At 38.8% G+C, this 12,144-nt stretch overlaps 1 protein-coding gene across 42 annotated transcripts in view; it reads right to left on the reverse strand.

The window, feature by feature from the left end:
- ZBTB20 (zinc finger and BTB domain containing 20) overlaps positions 1-12,144 on the reverse strand; it is a 775,662-nt gene that overhangs the window by 194,161 nt on the left and 569,357 nt on the right. The gene's annotated exons all lie outside the window — the stretch shown is intronic.

Raw genomic sequence — 12,144 nt, forward strand, 5'->3', positions numbered from 1 at the left:
CATACCTGGGAACCATCTGTTGCTTTTTCATCACCCCTCAAATAATCATCAGATTTGTAATTCTAATGTAATTTCTTTTAATAACTGAGGGAGGTTTTTGTGCATAGAAAGCAATATTTACAGTTAATTGGATTTAAAACTATTGTGTGTGTGTGTGTGTGTGTGTGTGTGTGTGTGTATATATATATATATATAATACTCTATCAGTCTAGTAATTTCAGTATAAAATAAGAAAAAAAAACTTTAAGGAAGGGTGAGGCCACTAGGTAGAAAATATGGAAACTCAAACTATTTCAGCTGTCAGTCAGGCAGTTGGAAGAATGAAAGTTAGGGTCTCATCTGGGAATGCCTTCCAGAATGATTCTAACAAAGTCACCAATGAACACACTGAATATTTTTGTAGTAACTATAACAATGAGGGATTCTAAGTCCATATCCTACAAAGGGATTTTTACAACTCATGTCTTCTAAGTTCCAATTCCACTCTTACCTACCTCTTTTATAACCACTTTCCACTTTATAGCCTGATAAGGATAGGCAGTATTTTATTTTCCCCATCAACCCAGTTTCTTCATTCTGGTGACCTTTTACTTATTGATGTTTCTCACATTTCTAGGTCTCTTGTTCTCGCTGTACCACATTAGCTCAGGCCTCTGCTGTCTGTCACTTGTGATATGGTAACAGTCCACTGTACTATGTTCTCTTTATTTTTCTGAGCCTCTGCACATGTCACTACCTGTGTCTAGAATGCTCATATTCCCTGATAAACATTTACCAAATGAAAAAGAAAAGTACTTTAGATGTTGCTGCTTTGGGTGCTAAACAGAAATAGTGGCCTATCTAATATTCTGGATAAACCTGCACAAAGTACACTTACTTTCAAAATTAATTTTGAAGAATCTGAAAATTTTGCCATGGAGAATCATGGGGCCCATGCCACAATATTAAGTTTTGTATTTAATAAAAACATCTGCAAACTCAGGGAAAGAAGCACTCATTCTTTCTTCATTCATCCAGCAAATATTTACTGAATACCCTTTATAGGCCAGGCACTGTTGTAGACACTGGGGATTTCTTAAAGTAGAAAATAGACAAAAAAAAAAAAAAAAAAAACAAACACCCAACAACCCAAAACCATACAACAAAACCCTGCAATCATTGGGCTTATATTCCGTGGCAAGGGGAAATAAATATATAAATAAAACCTATATCTGAACAGAATAAATGCTATGAAGAGAAAGGAAGCAAAGCTTCTCAGTGAAGCTTGAGAGGAGTGTGTGAGGGATCAGGTGCTCAATAAGGACATGGAAATTAATAGGGAAAACAATGTATAGTGCCTTCTGGACTACTGTAAAGGCTTTGGCTTTTCCTTTGAGTAGATGGATTCCTTTGAGAGAGTTCTGAGCAGAGCAGTGATTTGGGCTGACTTAAATGGCCTTACCTACATTACAAAGAACCACTCTGGCTACCATTTTGCGAATAGACTATACGTGGCAAGGCCACAAACAGGGAAGATAACTAGAAGGCTACCACAATAATCCAGGTTAAAAGGTGATAGTAGTAGGAGCGGTGAGGATAGGAAGTGGTTAAGATTCTGAATGTATTTTGAAGATCTGCAGAATTCGTTGCTAAAGTTGAATTTGTGATGGAAATAAAAAACTGGGAGAGAAATAAACCTTTGGGTTTAGCAACTCTAAGGATGAGGTACTGTTTATCAAGGCGGGGAAAACTGTATTTGCTGAGTAAAATAAGGAATTCCACTTGGGGATGTTAGGTCTCTAATGTCCATTAGACTCACAATGGAGCTGTCGAGGAGGCAGCTGAACATGTGGACCTAGAATTTAGGCCTGGACTAGAGGTACGGGCTGGAACCACAAGCTTGGGTGTGACAATGAAGGAAGTGAATGGAGATAAAGACAGGAGGTTCAGGGATTGAGCTCTAGGTCCCTCCAATGTTTACATGTTTCAGAAATGAGAATACACCAGCAAAGGAGACTGAGAAAGAATGGCCAGTGAGGTAGGACGAAAATCAAGTGAGTGTGGGAGACTGAAAGCCAACCAAGTGAAGAAAGTGTTTTAATGTGAAAGAATAAGGAGCCATAGAAAACAATCCTGGCAGATGGGGGAAAGACAAGACTGAATTAAAGGACTTGGCAACTTGGAAATTACTGGTGATCTTAGTGGTGGGTGCAAACGTTAATGAGAGAAAGATCAAGAGAGAATTAGAGCATAGAACAGGAGAGTGTCTGTAGTTATTGGAGGCATTTCTTGAGAAGCTTTGGTATAGTGGGACTCAAAGGAATGGGATGGTAGCTGGCAGGGATTGTGGGTTAAAGAAGAGTTTTTTAGAATGAGAGAAATTATGACATGTTTGAGGGCTACAGGAAAGATTTAGAAGATAGGAACAAATTGGTAAAGAGAAAGCAGGGGTATCTTTCAGGGGTACTGTTCACGAGTGTGTGCGAACAGGGTGGGATTGAATGCACAGTGAGGGTGGACTGAGACGAGAATGCACAGGGATTATCCACAGTTATTGGGGAGGAAGCAGTGTGTGGGCATGCCTGCAGATGGGAGGGTAGGTGTGCTGGAGAGCCAGTGTTCAAGCAAGTTCTTTTTTGACTGTTTCTATTTTCTCAGTGAAGTAGGAAGGAGGGTCATAAGTTGAGAGTAAGAATAGGGAAGGAAATGTTGGAGGTTTGAGAGAGGGGAAAGACAGGAAATGCTCTTGTGGAAATACGGGGAAGAGAATGGATAGGGAAGTGTAATATGGTTGCAGGGCAGATCTAAGAGCCTCTTGGAGTGATCAGGAGTTTACAGTGAGAGTCATCAGGTTACTTGTGTATTTTTCTCCAGCCACTGTTAGCTGGCATCAGGCCTGGAATAGGTATGGAACTGCAGATGATCACTATGGTGGGGATTTGCCAGGAGAGGTCAGTGAAGAGAAGATGAAAGAAGTTAAGGGCATATGCAAGGAAAAGATTAAAATTGTTGTCCAAGGAATCTAAACTATATAAGGAAGTGAGAATATGAGGGGCTAAGGGTGGAGTCAATGAATGAGAGGTCATAGAAGGTTCAGGAGTTGTTGTAATAAGCGGGATTGCAAAAATACTAGGTGGTGGTTGAAGAGAGGGATGCTTGAAATTGAGATTATGGAAAAGTTGTAATTATTAGTAATTAAAATGCCACAAGTGTAACCATATAAGTGGATAGCTACAGTAGGGTGGAGGACAGATCATAAGACAATCAAGGAATTGAGATGCAAGGTGTTGGGAAAGATTATATATTTAAACACAAAAATGACCAAGAACTATCATAAGGTGGAAATAAAAAGAGGTCAGTGAGCCAGTGACAAAAATCTTTAAGAAATTGAGGGTGGCAGCCAAGGCTTTAGTGGGTCACTGCAACAAGGAGGGATTATGGGGCCAGAGAGCTTTCTTACCCCCTCCCCAAGTTTTCCTTTCTCTCTTTCCATCTTCCCAGTTTATATGACTGGCATTAGCTAACTCTTAATTTCCCTGCCTACATAGCTGTAAATCACCTGTGACGTCCCTTTGTTCATTCTCTTCAAATTATATCCAAGACCTAAGAATTTCTACTTTCAAATATTTACTCTTTTCTCTCCATTTTGGGCCATCACTACTCCTGCCAGTGATTCTCTTTTCTACCACTCAGTTTAATGTTCTTCATGGCACTGATGACTCTCTGAAATTATCTTGTTCATTTATTTGCTTGCCTTTTGCTGGAGGGAGGTTCTAATTTCCCTCATCAGAATGGAAGTTCAAAAGGAGAAAAGCCTTGTCTATTTTGTGCCTGAAACATAATATACCATCAAAAAATATTTCTGGAATGAATTCATCAGTGACCCTATCACATGCTGAGGAATTCTGATCGTCTCCGTTTCACACACTGGCCTCACTTTACCATCCTAACTTGTTTCTCCTTACTCTTTAGCTCAAACCATCCATTCCACCCACCAATGGCATTTTACAGCTTCCCCAAAACACCCTGTTGATTTCTATCCTCACGATGTCATCATATTTCTCCCTGTTTTTAATGTCGGTTCCCCACACACCATTCTTCAAGTCTCAGCTTGGGTCTCATCACCTGGATGGCTTTTCCAGGATTACTCTAAGGTCAGCTTATTTCTCCCTTCCAGAAAATTCTGCTATGACTAATAACATCAACTGCCTTATTTTTTCTAATTGATGTAGGTGTGTCAATGTCAGTCTTATCTTCTCACTTGGAACATAGCATCATTTTTTGGCTTAGGGATCCTGACTTATATCTATAGTTCACTCCCTAATAACTAACAATGTAGGACCAGATAATGGATGTTCAAAAAAAATACCATGGCTTCATTGGACAGTTTTACTGACTTCTGTCTTCCTCAACAATCTGACAAACCTGACTCCTGTCTCACCTTTTATTCTGCTTTTAGCTATATCTGACCATTCTTCCTGCTATACAGATACTGTGTCCAAAACCAGACCCTCTGTCCACCACACAGAATTCTACACCCTTGCATTGCAATTTCCATAACTAAATCATTATCTCTGCCATTATTGTTCCTGGAGTTTCTTGGCAATTTTAGTGTATTCAGGACATAGCTGCCAAGATCATCTTTCTTGGTGGATTTGATTCTTTCGTTCAAAAAAATCCTTGCAATTCTTTTTCATCAAACTTTATGTATCCCCTTGGGGTTTATTTTTCCTTGGCTCCATCCTTGGTCTGGTTCTCCTCCACTTTTTCTAACTATGTTCAGTCCCTGCTTTTAACTCGATTTGCCCTTTGTCTCATTTGAGGGAATCAGCTTTCACACCTTCTTTCAAACCACCCTGTATATTTAGAATAGTTTCTCAAATAATATAAAATTTATAATATTTATGAATAAATGACACAATGCCAAGATATTCTGTCTCTTCTTTCAAATAACATCTGAAGATGCACCTGCACCACTGAGTTCTATATTTAAGATATTGAATAAGTATCATTCATCCATCTGTTTTCATTCTGTCTTGAATTTTTTGGGACCTGCTTAAGAGTTGTATTGTGAGGTCTTTGGGGCTAGAGACTGTCTGGCATAGTTCACAAACTGGCCTTTGCTCTGTATATTCATGTTTCTTTGACAAATAAATAATAATAATAGCCCACTGTGCATTTTTACATTCCACTCATAAGTCCCTGGAAAAAGGAAAACTAATAAACAGGGATTATAATAGAAACACTGAAACAAAACTAACCTCTTACCAGGTTTTGCTACAGTAACATAGACGTCTATAGACTAATATTCTAATAAATAATTACCTACTTAAGTCATTTGTAAATTGTTCCTTTGCCAACATTATGTATCATATCAAATGCCTATGTGGTTTATAGGACAGGGAAAAACAAGTAGAACATTACAGCTATGTGGGGGATCAGAGCAAAAGCAGCAAAATAAGAGGTTTACTCTGCTGGGTGCACAGTTTGTAAGAATTAGTCTCACAAGTAGAACTACTTGACAGAATATGTGCCTGCTCTCCAGCTTCCCTCCCCCCCCCCTTTCCCTGCAGTGCTCCACATCTCTTTTCAATAATGGAAGACTTTCTTTCTTCCTCCTTCTCCCCTCTCCTCTCCTCTCCTCTCCTTTCCTCTCAATCTCTTTCTTTCTTAAATTTCAGGTGGGAAGTATACATTTTGTGTGAAAAATCTGTTTTCCTGTGAGTATAACAAATGTTCTGCTTGAAGCTGCTCTATTAAAATGGCAGTATGTCTAAGGAAAAAAGAGGGGACTGTGTTTAATGGCTGGAACGCCCCCCTATTTATCTGCAGATGAGCTACATTTAAACTCCAGTATTCAAAGGAAGACCAAAATGTTATGATTGCCTTGTTACTGCAGTGGCCACTAGATGGCAGGTCCAAAAATCTGATTGGAGCTTCACAGGAGGGCAATTTTTACATGGGAAATAGAATGTTTCTGCCACTCAAGCCAGTATGGGTTTATCAATAAGCCTCTTCTCTCTGTCAATACATTGGGTGGATAAGACAATATCCACATTACTTCACAGGGCTGCAGTGAGAAGGAAGCCCTTTAATATCAAGGTCTGTAGAGTACTGTCATCACATACTCACATACCCAGATGCAGCTGGATCTTGAAAGTTCCATCAACAAACATTCTCAGATCTGGTGTTTATAAATGTTCAGCTGTATTTCATTATCTAACAGTCTTTGTAATACCTTGCCATAATCTCAAAGATATAAAAAGTAGTGGTCTAATCTACCTCTGTAGAAACACATGGAGAAGACTGTCAAACAGGCTGGATGGGTAACACATAGCTGTATTCTGTACACTTAATATATATTTACCAGTAGTTCCAATTGAGTATTTTATATCTCTATACACCTCTCTCTCTCTGCCTCTAATTTTCTATATAGAGGGTGACCATATATTCATGCTAATTATTCTGGAAAAAATAATATTTATGTAGAAGAGACCTATTATTTAATAGAAAAACATAATTAAGCCTCATGGCTGAAACTGACATGAGTAAATTTAGGACAAATTCTTTGTTGTACCCGGTATCATTTCCATTTTCGTGCACTGAAAGGGAGACTTCGAGAAGTGGATCTTATGAGAACATAAAAGAAGTCATTCTGAGGCAAATTCTTCTGAAAATAGATTGAATTCCTCCCTTCATAACTTTTTTCTTTATCTTTTTTTTTTTTTGGTTACCAGATTATTCTGATATGAGTGATTTGACTACATGGACACTGAGCACTTTTCTTTATCTTTTAATTAAAGAACTGACCTTATGATTTTTAAAAGTAAAGAATCACAAGTTCTGAGATAATTTATTATTCTCGCTTAAGAAAATATGTTCTAGAGTCAACTGTATTTTTGTACAAAAGCTGTGACACGCATTTTGATATACATTGAAGCATTGATACCAATTAAAATTTTATAACAATGAAAGCAACACAAACTCAATTATAGCCATCCGATTCAGTTACCACTAACCTTAGGTTCCCTTTTTCTTTTAAAATTAGGTACAAGACTATCATTAAACATGCTGATTTCATCCACACTTGGTCTGTATATTTGGACTGTTAAAGATCTACATGAGATATAAGAAGAAGAGAACATATATACTAGCCATCAGAATAAAAAAGAAAGATTTTTTTTTTCGTAAGGAGTAAATATGGACTATCCTGATTAGCACAGAAGAGATTTTACATCAGCACTAGCTGACTTCCTTTAGTTTGGCAGTAGAATTTAAAATACGATGACAGAAACAATTTATGATGAAGCTCCATGGTTATTTCTACATAATCGTGGTGATTGGAACTTAACCCTTGCTCCTCCCCTGCAAAAATGCTACAACTTGTACCTCCCTCACTGAAAGAGCTCTGGAATGGCAGCTGACACCTGGGTTTTACTCTGGTTCCGACAACGCCTCAGAGGATGAGACCCAGAGGGTTTGGCCTCACTCGCCTCCTCTTCCTTACCTTTAAAATGAGTTTTAAGGAGATAACCTATGATTCCTCTCTGCTTTCAGGTTTAATATCCAGTGAAGTAAATTAGTATGCATTACATATTTTCTTCTCTTTAATAAATGAATTTGCTCAGATCAGAGAACAATGGGTTGTGAAGGAGCTTATGTTGAAAGCTAACATGTCCCTACTGCCACTGTGGACCCTACCCATGCAGGTGAAGTTGGAACACATCCTTCTTCCAACCCCCCCTTTTCCCATTCTGCATCACTTTTCCATGGACTCCCCCATAATCTCAAAGTCTAAATCCCACCCTGGAGACCCTCCCTGACCCTGGGAAGTCACTGGCTAATATTAAAAAAGCACTTTGTCTTTTCTCTTGGGCACAGAGCTCAACTCCATTGCCCAGCTCTCCTTGCAGCAGGTGACCAAATTCTGGCCAGTGGGTGTCAACAGAAGTGACAGGAGCTGCTCCAGGCCTGGCCCAACAACATTCCTGTGTAATCATTGCTGTTTCTCTTTACCAGTCTTCTGACTGGAAGTCACACCCAAGGTGACCTTGGAAGCTATGTGCTGAAGATGATGGAGCCTCTGCCAGCCTGGGTCCCTGAGCACCCTTTACACGAGTAAAAGAGAAACTTCTATTATATTTAGCCACTGAAATTTGGAGGTTTATGTATTATAAAAACCAACATTACCTTAACTAAGACCCCCTCTACACCAGAGATTGGCTCTCCCTCCAAGACACTTTATTCATGTTTCTTAGACCATGTTTTCACCACGGAATGAATTCTTTACTGGTGTGTAAGACCGTCGAGGACAGTACACGCTTTTTTCACTTTCTCATCCTCCATGAAACTCTAGTTGAGAAAATGTTGAATACAATATAGTTTGGAAATTATCGGAGGTGGTAAAAAACATCCTAGCTTTTTTGTCTTGTCCTATTTAGGTAGAAGGTAGAGATGATGAGTTTTTCTGGTGGAGAGATAGAAGTATGACATCCATAACCTTTTAATATATTTTGTATACTGCCTTCCTAATAACTGTGCTCCCCCAAATACAGTGCAAATTAAATATTTTGCAAAGTTAAAACAATACTAAAGGGAGGGATAAGTGAAGAGATAAATTGAGAAATATGAGAACTAAGGGATTTAAAAAAATGTGATGTCTACCACCACTACCCCTTATGAAATTATGGCTATAAACTATTATCTCAAGCAGATCACTGAACTTTTGGTACTTTACTCTCAGTGTCAGTATTGACCTTTTTGAGCCAAATTCCTTGGACATTTTCTGTTTTATTTTCGGTTGGCCTTACCACAGCCCCTCCCTGGAACACCTCACCCTTGGTTTCCTCAATGCTGGCCTCGTTTTCTCACTCTCTGGCACTGACAGTCCTCTCTTGTCTTTTCTTTGGCTTCACTTTCTTGTCCACTCCTTGAGACTGGGTTTCCTTGTATTCTGCCTGGAGTTTTCTCCTCACAACTCCTGGAGTCCTCCCTGCCATCCAGTCTTACAGCCACACCTACCACCTCCTGACAAGTAAGTCCCAAATCTCTACCACCACCAGAATTTTCTCTGGAGCTCCAGACCTGGATTGTCTACGGCCTCCTTGAAATTTTGAGAAGATCTAAACATCTTGCAGCAGACTTAAATGCAAGTCCCAAATCAAAGGCATTATTTGCCTTTCTTGGAAAACCTCTTCTTCCTTTTCCCGTTTTCCCTCTCTCAGCAGATGACATCAATTTAGACACTTTAAACTTTCCATATCCTTCTCCTCTGTTCCTTATCTAAATTAGCTAATTACAGTCATTACTATAAGTTACTTCACATAAACATATGAAACTGGCAAGAAGTATGGAATGACAAAAAGAAGATTTTCATACCCTTCTATCACACCTGAGTTACACTATAAATCTGCAGGGAACGATTAGTGTGAGTCTCACATTCCATTTCTCAAATTGGGACTGCTTTGAAACAAAATTGAATCAATGAAAGGAAGAATTTTTTGCAGAGGTGACAGGAGCTTTGCTCATTCCCATTCCTTTGGTAACCTTTGCAAAAAAAAAAAAAAAAAAAAAAAAAAAAAAAAGAGTTAAAGAATGCCCCTAATGGCTAGAGCTGCAAAAACTCTAGGCCCATGGTTTTCATTTTTTTAAATGTTTATATATTTATTTTGAGAGAGAGAGAGTGGGTGCATGTGTGTGCGCATGCGAGCATGAGTGGGGAAGGCGCAGAGAGAAAGGGAGAAAGAGAGAGAATCCCAAGCAGGCTCTGTGCTCCCAGCTCAGAGCCTGATGAGAAGTTCGAACCCACAAACCCTGAAATCATGCATGACTTAGGCCTAAATCAAGAATCAGAAGCTTAACTGACAGAGCTGCCCAGGTGCCCCTCTAGGCCCACAGTTTTCATTCATTCCTGGATATAACTATAAAGGCTCCCATTTATTTTAAGTGTTATGCTGACATTAAAATGAGATGTCCCTTCATCTAATCAGTTGCTTTGATTTCTTGGTCTTAAAATTCATTCTTCAATGTTTTCCACAATTCTTCAACATTAGTAATAACTTCCTATAGCAACTGCAGTCCTTTTTCTTTCCCTGGTGATATATTTATCATCTATTACACAAACCTCCTCTTTGCTTCCTCCCTTTGCACCACCAGCTCTAACATCTTAAATTTTCATTTGACATACTGCTTACCTAAATTATTTCATGTGTGTTCCCATCCATGGAAATTCATTTTTGTGTGACATAAATCCCTACCCTATTCTATTTCACAGTAATAAAACTTTATACTGAATTGCCAAAGAGATAGGTAACCAAGCACGCAGTTTAAATTAAGTGCAAGATACACATGTTTGAATATTCTGCTCTCTGTCTAAGATGTGTAGAGACAGGTCCTGTTTGTGTCTGAGCATTCTGTCATCTGACTCAAACTGTTGGAGTTAAATCATGTAAAAACAGTTTTTTCACTTTCATTCAAAAGTAACTTCTGCTACGCAAAATAAATAAATAAATAAATAGGCAGCACAGTAATGAAATATGTATATTAAAAAAAACCTCTTCTAATTGATGATTACAATTGGGCTCAGCCTATGAAAGATGCTCCATGACTGGTGCACATGCCAGCGAGATTAAAACTCTTCCAGGGTTGGCATTCTCATTGATTGTTGTCCTTCAGAACCTTCCATGGTTTCTAGGCCTTGTCCACACTAACCTTTGCTAGTCGTTGTAGCCATGGTAAATATCCTATTTATTGGATTTTATTAGCATTTCAAATTTTGACATTTGGAAAAGCACAATCCTCCTTCTTTCTCATCCTGTCATTTTTAATGTATAAGTGTCCTGGCTTTTTCCAATTTGAAGTTTCTTTTTCCTAGCGTCAGAAGAATATAATTTTGGAAAGTCAGAATTACTTTGTTAGTCTGTGGCCAGAACGTTGCAATTTCATATAACAAAATTTTAGGCAGAGGCATCATTCACATAAGTTAAGCATCAAAGTTTGCTTCTGCCACAATTATTTGGCATTTTTGGTGAAATAAGTTCTGGTCTGAATCATCTATTTAATTATGTTGCTTCTCCACCATTTTTGATGATGTGACAGTTATAATGTTAGACATTTGCATAGCACCATAAAGTTTTCAAAGTGCTGCTATCAGCGTAGTTCTTATTTGACTCTCAATATACATTGTGGCATAAGCAATCAGACAATACACCCATTTTATAGATAATGAAACACAGGAACAGAGAATATCATTCTGGAGCATGCGTGGTAGGCAGCCGAGGCTGGAGCAAACTCCTATTCCATGTTCTCTCCTCTACATCACATTATTAATAAGTGTTTACTTATTATTGCTTTCCAAGTATCCAATCATCATACCCTCCTGCACGGCACTAATATCATTCCTACATACTTATTTGATTTCTTTCTAGAATGTGTCCACCCTTCCGGTTTCCCACAGCCCTCACTAGAGCTACTCAAAAGCCATGTTTCACCCGTGTTTGTATCTGGGGAGCTCCTACTGCATGTTTGCTGAGTGACTCCAAGCTATCAATGTTCTTCTTCTCTTAGTTGTAAACTGTTTCCAACCCATGCTTTTGAAAAATATGTTATACATGTTTGTATTATTTGAGAAGAAGGCGTTTCATCCACGTCACAAGTAGAAGAATGAAAAATCAGGAGAGTGAATGGCTTATTTGAGACTATCTCGTGAGTCAGTGGCAGAGACCTGAAAAAACCCAACACCAGCCAACCCAGGTGTCCTCCTGCTCCGGCACCTCCATACCACATGGCCAGATGCACTGGGACGATACAGACTGCGCGGGCTGTGGAAGTGGCATAGACAGCACCACTGCATCCCTTGCACAGGCTGCAATTATTTAAAAGAACTGTGGCAAACTGGACATTTTGTTCCCTTCTAATTTATCTGTGTTCCTGTAGCCGTGTCTCCACTTCTAAACACTAATCACTTCTCTAGGTGAGCTTAAGTACCTAATTATTAAGAGCCCTCCAAATTTCTAGTGCCATCTTCAATACAGTTAGTGCCCTTTCTGTCCCATTTGCCCCCTGTGCTTGGTACTGAATCAGAACAGCAAATATCCCTAATGAGGAATCATGATACAGGATTAAATTTACAAATTAAGCAATTCCTTTAGTTTTTATGTCAATTCC

This window comes from Panthera pardus, unplaced genomic scaffold, assembly GCF_024362965.1.
Source record: "Panthera pardus isolate Hobbes unplaced genomic scaffold, ASM2436296v1 HiC_scaffold_16, whole genome shotgun sequence".
In the NCBI taxonomy this organism is placed as follows: Eukaryota; Metazoa; Chordata; class Mammalia; order Carnivora; family Felidae; genus Panthera; species Panthera pardus.